A 13,546-nucleotide genomic window follows, 5' to 3' on the forward strand; every position below is an offset into this window, starting at 1 on the left:
ATGACTTGGGTCAATTTCTGGGTTCTCTGTTCTGTTCCATTGCTCTGTTTGCCTATTCTTGTGCCAGTACCAGGCTGTGCTGATTACAATAGCTTTGTAGTCTACCTTGATGTCTGATATTATGATCCCTCCTTTTTTTGTTCTTCTTTCTCAAGATTGCTGTGGCTATTTGTGGTCTTTTTTGTTCTATATAAATTTTTGGAGTATTTGTTCTAGGTCTGTGAAATATGCTGTTGGTATTATAATCAGGATTGTTTTGAATATATAGATTGCTTTTGGTAGTATGGATATTTTAATGATGTTAATTTCTCAAATCTATGAACATGGGATATGTTTCCATTTATTTGTATCTTCCTCTATTTCTTTTTTCAATGTCTTATCATTTTCCAGTTCAGGTTGTTTACCTCTTTGGTTAAGTTTATTCCCAGGTTTCTTTTTGTTATTATTATTACAATAGTAAAAGGTATCTACACTAATAAAAGAGAAACATGCAAATTGCCCATCACTCTGCTATGTCCACCAGCCAATCAGGAGGGACTATGCAAATTATAAGCACAAAGATGGCGGCCGCCCAGCTGCTCCAGGCATGGAGTGGCTGGACAGGGCAGGATGCCTGCTATGAGAGGGAAGGCGAGGGGCGAAAGGATCTATAAGAGTGGCTCTCTGGCCGCAGCGAAGACTGCAGACTCCAGAGTCTGCAGTGAAGATGAAGATGGCAGACTCCAGCCAGAGTCTGCAGCAAAGACGAAGACGGCAGTCTGCAGCGAAGATGGCAGACTCTAGCTGGAGTCTACAGTGAAGCAGCAAAGATGGAGATGGCAGACTCCAGCCAGAGTCTGCAGCGAAGACAAAGGTGGCAGACTCTGGCCAGAGCCTGCAGCAAAGATGAAGAAGGCAGACTCTGGCTGGAGTCTGCAGCAAAGGCGGCAGACTCAGGCAGGAGTGAAGGCCTGGGTCCCGGGTGAAGGAGGAAAAGAGGAAAACTGGTGCTGGAAGCCAAGGGAAGGAAGGCCTATTGCATGAATCTATTCATGCAATGGGCCTCTGGTATATATATATATATATATATATATATATATATATATATATATTCTAATAAAAGGGTAATATGCAAATTAATCATCACTCTGACATAAAGATGGTAGAGCCCATAGCAGCTGGGGTGGGACACTGGTGTCCTGAGCCCTGGCCATGGAGGGAGGGAGGGCTGCAGACACAACACAGCCCAGCGGACACAACACAGGGCTGCTGGGCTGGGGGCATGCTCCCAGCAGCCTCCGCGCAGCTCAGGACATGCCCCTAGCCCAGTGGACACAACACCTGGGGTCCTCTGTGCATGAGGTGCAGAGGAAATACCTTTTCTGACCTCTTATTGGCTAAGCTCCCTGTATGCCACCACTTACAGTGTTCTTGGTAATGTGGGTAATAAGAAGCCAAGAAGGTGATCTAGGGTATTTCCACCACACTCCTGGAGGAAAAAACTAAGGTCCGCTGCTGGAGGGGCTAAGAAATGTCATATCCTGCCCTAGCCAGTTTGGCTCAGTGGATAGAGCCTCGGCCTGCCAACCGAAGGGTCTGGGTTCGATTCTGGTCAAGGGCATGTACCTAGGTTGCAGGCTCCTCCCTGGACAGGGCCCAGGTCAGGGCTCATGCAGGAGGCAACCAATTGAAGTGTCCCTCTCACATTGATGTTTCTCTCTGTCATTCCCTCTCTCTTCCAAGCTCTCGAAAAATCAATGGAAACATATCCTCAGGTGAGGATAAAAAAAAAAAAAAAGAAAAAAAGAAATGTCATATCCTATGAAAGACTCATCTTGAAAATGCCTAAAGAAAGTTGTCATTTTTTCATGGTGAAGGGACTGGAGTCTGTGTTGATGAAAACACCTTGGCGACTGCGGCAGTGGCAGCAGCAGCAGGGTGATGGGGCTGGTGCCTACCTCTGATCAGCCCAGTCACCTCCTGCAGAGGGAGGCCAGATTGCAGCTTAGGCCCGCTTTAAGCCATCAGTAGGACATCCCCTGAGGGCTCCCAGTCTGTGAGAGGGGGCAGGCTGGGCTGAGGGAACACCCCACCCCCAGTGCACAAATTTTGTGCACCGGGCCTCTAGTATATACAGTATATATTAGATGTATCAGTTAATAATGCAGATTTTTTTCAATAGATGGAGTTACACATATGTTGATACATATGCGATTTAATATGTATGATATTTTGTTGCATTGACAGCAAGCTTCAAAACTTCATATGTCAAATTTGTTGAAGGTGTTAACATCATAGATATTTTTATGCTTAAAAATGTCAAATTTCATGCCAACAAAAGAGCATTTGTGGGAAGTTTTGATTCATTACTTTATTTTGAAGAAAAAGTTATCGTATACTTTGGGAAGCTTATGGTCAACATGCTCCATCTCAAGATACTTGTGAATGCTGGGTTAAATCCATTAAAAGTGATAATTTCAATGTGAAAGACAAAGAACGTCCAGGTCAACCGAAAAAGTTTGAAGACCAACAATTACAAGCATTATTAGATGAAGATGCGTGTCAAAGTAAAAAACAACCTGCAGAAAGATTAAATGTTGCTCAGCAAACAATTTCCAATTGTTTACAAGCAATGGAAAAGATTTTAAAGGAAGGAAAATGGGTGCCACGTCAACTGAATGAAAGACAAATGGAAAACCGAAAAGTCATCAGTAAAATGTTGCTTCAATAGCACGAAAGAAAGTCTTTTTTGCATTGAATTGTGACTGGCGATGAAAAGTGGATTTATTTTGAGAATCCAAAACTCACAAAATCATGGGTTGATACAGGTCAACCATAAACATCAACTGCAAGGCCAAATCACTTAGGAAAGAAGACAGCGCTCTGTGTTTGGTGGGATCAGGAAGGTGTGGTGTATTATGAGCTTCTAAAACCAGGTGAAACCATTAATTCTAATAGCTACTGACAACAAATAATCAATTTGAACCATGCTTTGGTCGTGAAATGACCAGAATGGGCCAGAAGACATGGCAAAGTAATTTTGCTTCATGATGATGCACCATCACACACTTCAAAATCAGTTAAAGACACGTTAAAATATCTTGACTAGGAAGTATTAACCCATCCGCTATATTTACCAGACCTTGCAACTTCAGATTACACTTGTTCCAATTGATGGCACACACACTTTCTGAGCAGCCCGTCAAAACATATGAAGAAGTGGAAAATTGGGTCTCTGAAAGATTTGACTCAAAACAAGAAAAGTTCTATTGGCACAGTATCCACAAATTACCTGAAAGATGGGGGAAATGTGTAGCTAGCGATAGACATTACTTTGAATAGAGCACTTTTTTTTTTAATTTAAGAAATTTTATTTTTTTATTTATTTTTATTTTATTTTCTTATTTTTTTATTAAGGTATTATATGTGTACATATCTTACCATTGCCCCCCCCCACCCCACTCCCATACATGCCCTCACCCCCCAATGTTTTGCATCCATTGGTTACTCTTATATGCATGCATGTAAGTCCTTTGGTTGATCTCTTATTTCCTCCACCTCTCCCTAACCTTACCTCTGTAATTTGACAGTCTGTTTGATGCTTTACTGCCTCTGTATCTATCTTTTTGTTCATCAGTTTATAATGTTTCTTATTATCCACAAATGAGTGAGTTCATGTGGTATTTTTCTTTCATTGACTGGCTTATTTCACTTAGCATAATGTTCTCCAATTCTAGCCAGGTTGCTACAAATGGTAAGAATTCCTTATTTTTTTACCACAGCATAGTATTCCATTGTGTAGATGTACCATAGTTTTCTGATCCAGTCATCTGCTGATGGGCACCTAGGCTGTTTCCAAATCTTAGGTATTGTAAATTGTGCTGCTATGAACATAGGGGTGCATATATCCTTTCTGATTGGTGTTTCTAGTTTCGTAGGATATATTCCTAGGAGTCGGATTATTAGGTCAAATGGGAGTTCCATTTTCAGTATTTTGAGGAAACTCCATACTGTTCTCCACAGTGGCTGCACCAGTCTGCATTCCCACCAGCAGTGCACGAAGGTTCCTTTTTTTCAGCATCCTCGCCAACATTTGTCGTTTGTTGATTTGTTGATGATAGCATTCTGACAGGTGTGAGATGGTATCTCATTGTTTTTTTGATTTGCATCTCTCGGATAATTAGTGACTTTGAGTATGATTTCATTCTGTTTTCTTTTGAAAAGATTCTATTTAGGTCCGTTGCCCATTTTTTTATTGGATCATTTATCTTCCTTTTATTAAGTTGTATAAGCTGCCTGTAGATGTTGGAGATTAAACCTTTATCAGTGATAACATTTGCAAATATGTTCTCACATACAGTGCGGTTTCTTGTTGTTTTGTTGATGGTTTCTTTTGCTGTGCGAAAGCTTTTTATTTTGATGTAGTCCCATTTGTTTATTTTCTCTTTGGCTTCCATTGCCCTAGGGGCAGTATCAGTGAAGAAGTTCTTTCGGCATATGTCTGAGGTTTTGCTGCCTGTGGATTCCTCTAGTATTTTTATGGTTTTCTGTCTTATGTTTAAGTCCTGTATCCATTTTGAGTTTATTTTTGTGTATGGTGTAAGATGGTGACATAGTTTCATTTTTTTGCATGTATCTGTCCAATTTTCCCAATACCATTTGTTGAAGAGACTTTCTTGACTCCCTTGTATGTTCATGCCTCCTTTGTCAAATATTAATTGAGCATAGTGGTTTGGGTCGATATCTGGATTCTCTATTCTATTCCATTGATCTATATGTCTGTTCTTGTGCCAGTACCAGGCTGTTTTGAGAACAGTAGCTTTGTAATACAGCTTGATATCTGGTATTGAGATCCCTCCTACTTTATTCTTCCTTCTCAGGATTGCTGTGGCTATTCAGGGTCTTTTTTTTATTCCAGATGAATTTTTGGAGAGTTCTTTCTAGGTCTGTGAAATATGTCATTGGTATTTTAATGGGGAGTGCATTGAATCTATAGATTGCTTTGGGTAGTATGGCCATTTTAATGATGTTGATTCTACCAATCCATGAACACGGTATGTTCTTCCATCTGTTTATGTCTTCCTCTCTTTTTTCAGTGTCCTGTAGTTTTTTGAGTATAGGTCTTTTACCTCCTTAGTTAAGTTTATTCCTAGGTATCTTCATTTTTTTGGTGCAATGGTAAATGGGATTGCTTTTTTTAGTCTCTCTTTCTGTAAGTTCACTATTGGTGTATAGAAATGCAATAGATTTCTTGGCGTTAATTTTGTATCCTGCTACATTTCCAAATTCATTTATTAAGTCTGTTAGTTTTTTGATGGAGTCTTTTGGGTTTTTTATGTACAATATCATGTCATCTGAAAATAAGGACAGCTCTACTTCTTTTTTTCCAATTTAGATGCCTTTTATTTCTTCTTCTTGTCTAATTGCAATGGCTAATACTTCCAGTACTATGTCAAACAGGAGTGGTGAGAGTGGGCATCCCTGTCTTTTTCCTGTTCTTAGGGGAAATGGTTTTAGTTTTTGCCCATTGATTATGATGTTAGCTGTGGGCTTATCATATATAGCTTTTATTATGTTGAGGTATGAACCTTCTATTCCCATCTTGTTGAAAGTTTTTATCAAGAAAGGGTGTTGGATTTTGTCAAATGCTTTTTCTGCATTAATTGATATGACTATGTGATTTTTATCTGTCAATTTGTTTATGTGATGTATCACGTTAATTTATTTGAGGATATTTTACCATCCTTGCATTCCTGGGATAAATCCTACTTGGTCATGGTGTATGATCTTTCTGATGTACTGCTGAATCTGATTTGCTAGAATTTTGTTGAGGATTTTGGCATCTACGTTCATGAGGGATATTGGCCTGTAATTCTCTTCCATTGTGTTATCTTTATCTGGTTTTGGTATTAGGTTGATGCTGGCTTCATAGAATGAGCTTGGAAGTGTTCCTTCCTCTTGAATTTGTTGAAATAGTATGAGGAGGATAGGTTTTAGTTCTTCCTTGAATGTTTGGTAAAACTCTCCTGTGAAGCCGTCTGGCCCTGGGCTTTTGTTTTACGGAAGCTTTTTGATGGCTGCTTCAATTTCTTCCATAGTTACTGGCATATTGAGCTGTTTAGATTCTTCCTGATTGTGTTTTGGAAGGTTATATTTTTCTAGGAATATGTCCATTTCCTCCAGGTTGTCCAGTTTGTTGGAATAGAGTTGTTCGTAGTATTTTTTTAACAATCCTTTGTATTTCAGCAGGATGTGTTGTTATTTCGCCTCTTTCATTTCTTATTTTGTTTATTTGGGTCTTCTCTCTTTGCTTCTTGGTGAGCCTGTCTAGAGGTTCATCAATCTTGTTTATCCTTTCAAAGAACCAGCTCTTGGTTTTGTTGATCTTTTGTATTGTTTCTTTGGTCTCTATGTTGTTTATCTCTGCTCTGATCTTTATTATTTCCTTCCTTCTGCTTACACTGGGCTTTTCTTGTTGCTCTTTTTCTAACTCTTTGAGTTGTAGGGTTATGTAATTTATTACCATTGTTTTTTGTTTTTTGCAGTGGGCTTGTAGAGCTATGAACTTCCCTCTCAAGACTGCTTTCGCTGTGTCCCATAGATTTTGGATGGTTGTGTTTTAATTGTCATTTGTTGCCATGATGTTTTTTAGTTCTTCCTTGATCTCTCTTGTAACCCATTCATTGTTTAATAGCATGCTGTTTGGTCTCCATGTGTTTGATTTCTTTGGATTGTTTTTATTGTAGTTGATTTCCAGTTTTATACCACTGTGGTCTGAGAAAATGCTTGATATGATTTCTATCTTCTTGAATTTGAAGAGACTTTGCCTATGTCCCAACATATGGTCTATCTTTAAAAATGACCCATGTGCACTTGAGAAGAATGTATATTCTGTGGCTTTAGGGTGAAATGTTCTGAAGATGTCAATTAATTCCATCTGGTCTAGTGAGTCATTTAGGATTAATGTTTCTTTGCTGCTTTTTTGTTTAGAGGATTTGTCCAATGGTGATAGTGGGGTATTAAAGTCTCCTACTATGATTGTATTGCTGTCAATCTCTCCCTTGATATATTCCAGGAGTTTTTTTTTAATGTATTTAAGTGCTCTTGTATTGGGTGCTTATATGTTTACCAGAGTTATTTCTTCTTGTTGGATTGCTCCCTTTAGTATTATGAAGTGGCCTTCCTTATCTCTTGTTATGTCCTTCACTTTGAGATCTAATTTGTCAGATATAAGTATTGCTACCCCAGCTTTTTTTTTAATTTTTTTTCGCCTGGAAAACCTTTTTCCATCCCTTCACCCTCAGTCTGTGTGTGTCTTTTTTTCTGAGGTGGGTTTCTTGTAGACAGCAGATATATGGGTCTTGTTTTCTTATCCAATCTGTTACCCTTTGTCTTTTGATTGGGGCATTTAATCCATTTGCATTTAAAGTTATTATTGATAGGTACTTACTTGTTGCCATTTTTGTTCTTTACCCCTGTGTTCCTTCTTTGCTTCCTATTTCTTTTTTTTACAGCAGACCCTTTAGCATTTTTGCATTGCTGGTTTGGTGGTAATAAATTCCCTTAGTCCCTTTTTGTCTGTGAAGCTCCTGATTTCACTTTCAATTTTGATTGATAGCCTTGCTGGGTACAGTATTCTTGGATTCATACCCTTCCTTTGCATGACTTTATATATTTCATTTCATTCCCTTCTGGCCTGATGAGTTCCTGTTGAGAAACAGTTGCTAGTCTGATAGGGGTTCCTTTGTATGTAACTTTCTGTCTCTCTCTTGCCACTTTTAAGATTCTTACTTTGTCGTTGGTTTTTGCCAATTTAATTATAATGTGCCTTGGCATTGGTCTTTTGGGGTTCCTTTTGCTTGGGGCTCTGTGAGCTTCTTGGATTTGTGTGGGTTTTTTCTTCCCTATATCAGGGAAGTTTTCTGTCATTATTTCTTCAAACAGGTTTTCTATTTCTTGCTCAGTTTCCTTTTTTTCTGGAACCCCTATTATGCGGATGTTGTTTTGTTTCGTGTTGTTCCAAAGTTCCCTTAGGCTCTCCTCCTGCTTTTTAATTTTTTTTTTCTAGAAGCTGCTCTACTTGGGTATTTTTTCCCATCTTGTCTTCTCGCTCGCTGATGCAGTCCTCTGCTTCTTCTAGTCTACTCTTGATGCTTTCCATTGAGTTCTTTACAGCAGTAATGTCATTTTTCATTTCTTCCTGGTTCTTCTTCATTTCCTCTTGGTTCTTACTCATATTGTCGAATTTGTCTTTCATTCTTTTCAGCCACCTTATGACCATTTCTCTGTATTCTTTCTCTGGAAGGTTGCTTGCCTCCATTTCGTTTACTTCCTTTTCTGGTGATGCCTGCTTTTCTTTCATATGCAGGCTGTTTCTTTGTCTCCCCATGGTCTCTCTTCTCCGGATATCTGGTTATGTAGTTCTCTCTCTCCTGCGTTGATTTAAAGGCACAAAATACAACACAACCAGGTACAACACACAAGGCAATGAACAGAAATGTATTCACAATATTAATAACCTCCAATAAAGGTTGCCACTAGAGAAAGGCAAATTAGGGGATAGAAGAGAAAGAAGAAGAGGAAAAAGAAAGAAAGAAAGAAAAGGAGTGTCAAAATGAAATTGGGAAAAGGAAAAAAAAAGTAAGAGAGACAAGAAAGATACTAAGAGAGGAAGGGGAACAAACTATATATATGGGGAGAAAACTCCAATAGAATAACCACTAATCCCAGCAAATGCCAGCAAGAAGTACCTGGGTATTAATACAAAGTACAACACCAACTAATATCAAGTGAGGCAAGGGAAAACAGAAGCAAAAAACAAACAAAAACAAATCAAACAAAAAAACAAACTAAAAAAAGAATAAGCAAAACAATCTCACAAAAAAAGCATAAAAATTTGATATAATCAACATTCATGCAAACAACAACAGTAGGTCAGAGAGAAAAACAGTTTTTTGGATAGGTAAGACAGTGAAGAGAGAGGTGTGTATGGACTTGGAGCAGGGGGTTGGGAATTAGATATATAAGTAGGGTGAAATTTAACAGGGGGTAAATAGAAAGAATAGGGAAAATATAAAGCATAAAAGGGGTAAGATAAACAGCACACCAAAAGGGGAAAGGTTAGGAAAAGAGTGATGGCATAAAGGTAGAGTTCAGATAGAGTAAAATGATGCTAAAGGAAAGATGAAAATAGAATGTAGAACACTAATCCCAAAGTAAAATAAAGATAAAATAAAATGATACTTAAAAAAAGGTAAAATAGTAGTAGTAATTATTCTGATTGAAAATAAAAATGTAATAATTAAAAAGGTAAAGTCAAGTTTGAAAAAAAGAAAAAAATTAGTTTCTTTAGTAAAAGATGCAATAAAATGAAAATAAAAAAATAAAAATAAAAAATAAAAAAATAAAATGTGCAGTAGTGAAGGTCATTCACTTCCTCTGTTGTTCTGTTTGGCACGCCTGTTTCTCAGTCCAGACAGTATTGCAATTCCCTGCGTTCCACTGCTCCTCTGTGTTATAAGCCAGTCTTGATTTTTAAGCAGGTGGTGTGTCTTAATTTCTCATATTCCTTTATTTTTGATTACACAAGAGTCACTTTGTGATTCAGCCCCTGGGTGGCAGTGTTTCTGGATTGACTTCTGGATCTCTTCGGCCTCTCTAGCCTGTATTTAGATCCTTCTTTCCCTGTGGCACTCAATACCGGTTTGTGGAAGTGGGCTGCCTCAGAGCTGGCTCTCCGATGGTCACTCCCTGCTCCGATCCCCAGGTTCCAGAAAAACAACTTTCCCCTGCAGTCTCCCAGGGTGTCCCCAACTGGGTGATCCTATGTATTGGGCTTAGTAATCAGAAGCAAGGATTTGAAGAGGAAAAAGTCCAATTGTGCGAACAATGCATCTGCACGAAAGTCTAAGCAGCCGGCACACCTTTGAAATTCTTAGGCTGTCCCTGCACGTCAGATCAAAATGGGTTGCTTTTTAGAGATCCCTTCTGTTAGCAGCTCTGAGGACCCCTTTCCACATTCACGGATCACGCCAGCCCCAACAGCCACAGATTTTTGTAGGCGCAGACTTCCCTGGTACTCCAGCTCCCACAAAACCTGTGTTTCTCTCTCCAGCCAGGACCAGAGACCTCACCTTATCCCAGGCAAAATCTGACCTTTCCGTGGTGGAGTGTAGAGCTCCTCTGAATCCGCGTGTTTGTGCCAATTGGGGGCCGGTGTTCTGGGGCTCGCAGCTGTTCGGTGGGTGCCACAGTTGTGGATTTTCAGGCTTTCGATAAGTTCCACTTTCCCTTTCAAGATGGTGCAAGCCCATAGCTCTGGGAGGGGACTCAGCTACAGTGGAGGCTGCCCAGTCAGGGGAACCCTGTCTAGCAGTCCCCCACCTTCTCCTGGAGTTTAGCTGTCCCTTAACTTGCGAACAAACACTCCTCGTGCGACCCTCAGCTGTTCTTTCTTTCTGCTCCGGGACAAGGCTCAGAACACGTCTGTCTATTCCGCAGCCATTTTTCTCCCTCTCTGAATAAAGCACTTTTGATGTTCCTCTTGAAATTATTGTGTTTTCTTTGGTTACAAAGTCCGCCATTATTAACCAGTACACTTAGTATATATTTATCATATATATTTATAATGTATTATATTTATATATTTAAAAATATTATATATATATATATATATATATATATATATATTAGTTTCTCTTCTGAGCATTCATTGTTAATATATAAAAATGCCATCAATTTTTGGATACATGTTTGTATCCTTCTACTTACACAATCCACCTCATAACTACCAGATTTAATAAGTGAATTTGTTCACATTCACACACACACGCACCTGTGAAACTCCAAAACCTCTCCTCCTATCCTCAGAAACTCTGGGTGTGTACCCTGACTCAGGACTTGCCCCACTCAGGTCTGAGGGGCCTGATAGGGCAAGAGAGGCTGAGTACAGGGTTGGGGAGAGAGAAAGGTGCTGGGCTCACCACCGCCTCCCACCTTAGGTCGGCTTAGGTCAGTCGTGTAATTTCTCTGAGCCTCAAATTTCCTCAGCTGTCACAAGAGCAGTCCCCACAGCCTCACCTACCCCAGCCCCAGATGCAGGGACAGACAAAGGAGACAGGAAGGCGCTTTTGTAAACATGGAAACACTGGGAGGTGGTGGCAGGAGGGGTCCTGAGCAACCGGGAGCCCCTGTGAGTCCCATGGGGCTGCAGTGAAGGGTGGAGCAGAGGACTGTCCCTAGACTGCCCCTCCCCTGCAAGGCCTGGTTGAGTGGAATGGGAAAACAATTGCTAGGGGTTAGGAGAGGGGGGAGCGAGTACTCCCTGACTGCACGAGTGTGTGTGTGTGTGTGTGTGTGTGTGTGTGTGTGTGTGAGAGAGAGAGAGAGAGAGAGAGAGAGAGAGAGAGAGAGAGAGAGAGAAAGAGAGAGAGAGAGAGAGAGAGAGAGAGAGAGAGAGAGAGAGAGAGAGAGAGAGAAGGCCACGCAGAGCTCGCACCACTGCCACCCTCTCCAAGCCCACTCGGATTGGGTTCAGGGACTGGAGGCCGAGGGGCTGGAGCATGCAGCACACCCTGCGGGTCCTGAGGAGGGAAAGACAGTAGTAGCTCTTGACCAAGATGGTGGGTGGGTGGGTGACAGGAGGGGGAGTGTGATAGCCTCATGGGGCTTGGTGGGGGTTACTGGAGGGCCTCGGCTGAGAGGCCAGCCTCACCATCATGGCTGGCTGTTTCAAAGCTGAGCTCCACACCCATCTTGTCCCGCTCCAGCTTGCCTGTGTCACTGATGAAGGTGGTGTAGGTATCATCCTCATGTGGCTTCCCCTTGGGAACCCAGCTCTTCTGCACGACGCGTCGGGCATTGGTGCACACGTCGGCCACAATGGCATTCATTTCGCTCTCCTTGAAGTTCGGAACAAAGTTCTGGCAGTAGTACTTGACAGCATGGAGGATGCGACTATCCAGCCGTTTGCGTCTGGGATCATTGGTGGAAAAGCGGATGACAGTGCCACAGCTGTTAGCCAGTGTGTTCCGGTCAAAGAAGGAGGCCAGGAGGGGCCGCAGCAGGACCTTGTACCGTGTGCCTGCACTGACATGGCAGTTCATGAGCTGTGTCCTTGTGATGTACACATTGGTGCCTGTCACCAGCTCTAGCTTCTCAGAGGGGTCGGCCTCATCATAGAGCTTGGAGTTGGCAGCGGTTACCGATCTGGTTGATGAGTTCGGCTGGGAGAGATGCCAAGTCTTGCCGCACTTGGACGCGATTCTGGGATTCAGGGGTCACTTGCTCAGGGAGGGCCTCCAACTTCTCGGCCAAAGACATTCATCATGCTATACATGGTGTACATGTTGCAGATCTGCCGGTATTGCTGGTCTGTGCCCTCCTCGTCCGCATCCTCCTCCTCATCCTCCTCTTTATGATAGGAGCCTGGGCTGCCGCTAGTATAGGTACCAGGGCTGGTCAGCTCCGACATGCTGGGCCCTCTCACCACGCCCCCTGCTGTGGCTGCTGCTGCAGCAGCCAAGGCCTGCTGAGGTGGCCGGCTGGCAGCCAGGTCTAATGTGGAGAACCTGGCCATTTTTTGGCTACCATTGCCACCACTGCTGCGGCCAACCCCAGCCTCCTTCTGGCTGCTGTCCCACAGCCGCTTGGCCACAGGCGTGCACTGCAGAGTCCGACTCCTTCTACTGTCTTGACATGGGACATCAGGGGCAACGGGGTGCTGCAGGCTGTCCAGCTCGATGTATGAGAAGATGGAGCCTCCTTGGCATGTAGGCCCTGGGAGTCACAGCTGGGAGAGCTCACCTTAAGGAAGAACTCAATGCCCTTCTCCATGATCTCCTGGATCTGCAGGAAGCCAGCCATGTACATGAGCAAGAACTGGTCACCCATATTAATGCTCAGCCAGCCTGTGTAGCAGAAGCTGAGGATTTGTTGGAAGGACTGGGACTGCACAGCCGCCAGCAGCTCTACCATAGTGCTCCGGCTGCTGCTGAACACATCCCAGAAGTAGGAGCTGCTAGCAGCAAGTTAGGCTTGGTGGGCCTTGAAGGCATAGCTTTTGACCACCACTGACACATCACAGTACAGGCCCTGAAGCCACTGCACATTCAGGCAATCCAGAATGCTATTGTGCAGTTTGGGATCTCCATCTGCAGGGTCTGGGCCATGGCCGCACTACGGGGGCTCCTGGCAAGCTCCATAGAGGTAGCTGGGGCCCAGGGCCCCAGGTGCAACCCCCTGCGCTGGGACCTCTGCCGCCCCTTCAGCAGCAGCAGCAGCTGCTGTGGCCATTCATTCTCTGTACCACAGTTTTCTAGTTCACTTATCTGCTGATGGGCACTAAGGCTGTTTCCAAATCTTGTCTATTGTAAATTGTGCTGCTTGAACATAGGGGTGCATATATCCTTTCTGATTGGTGTTTCTGGTTTCTTGGGATATAGTCCTAGAAGTGGTATTACTGGGTCAAATGGGAGTTCCATTTTTAACTTTGAGGAAGCTATACTATCTTCCACAGTGGCTGCACCAGTCTGCATTCCCAGCAGCAGTGCACAGGGTTCCTTTTTCT

At 42.4% G+C, this 13,546-nt stretch overlaps 1 pseudogene across 1 annotated transcript; it reads right to left on the reverse strand.

The window, feature by feature from the left end:
- Positions 1 to 11,657: 11,657 nt before the first annotated feature.
- On the reverse strand, positions 11,658 to 13,148 carry LOC308244616 (nucleus accumbens-associated protein 1-like; annotated as a pseudogene). Its single transcript has one exon. The product of its transcript is annotated as a nucleus accumbens-associated protein 1-like (transcript).
- Positions 13,149 to 13,546: the final 398 nt, after the last annotated feature.

The sequence above is a fragment of the Plecotus auritus genome (assembly GCF_963455305.1).
Source record: "Plecotus auritus genome assembly, chromosome: 3".
NCBI lineage: Eukaryota > Metazoa > Chordata > Mammalia > Chiroptera > Vespertilionidae > Plecotus > Plecotus auritus.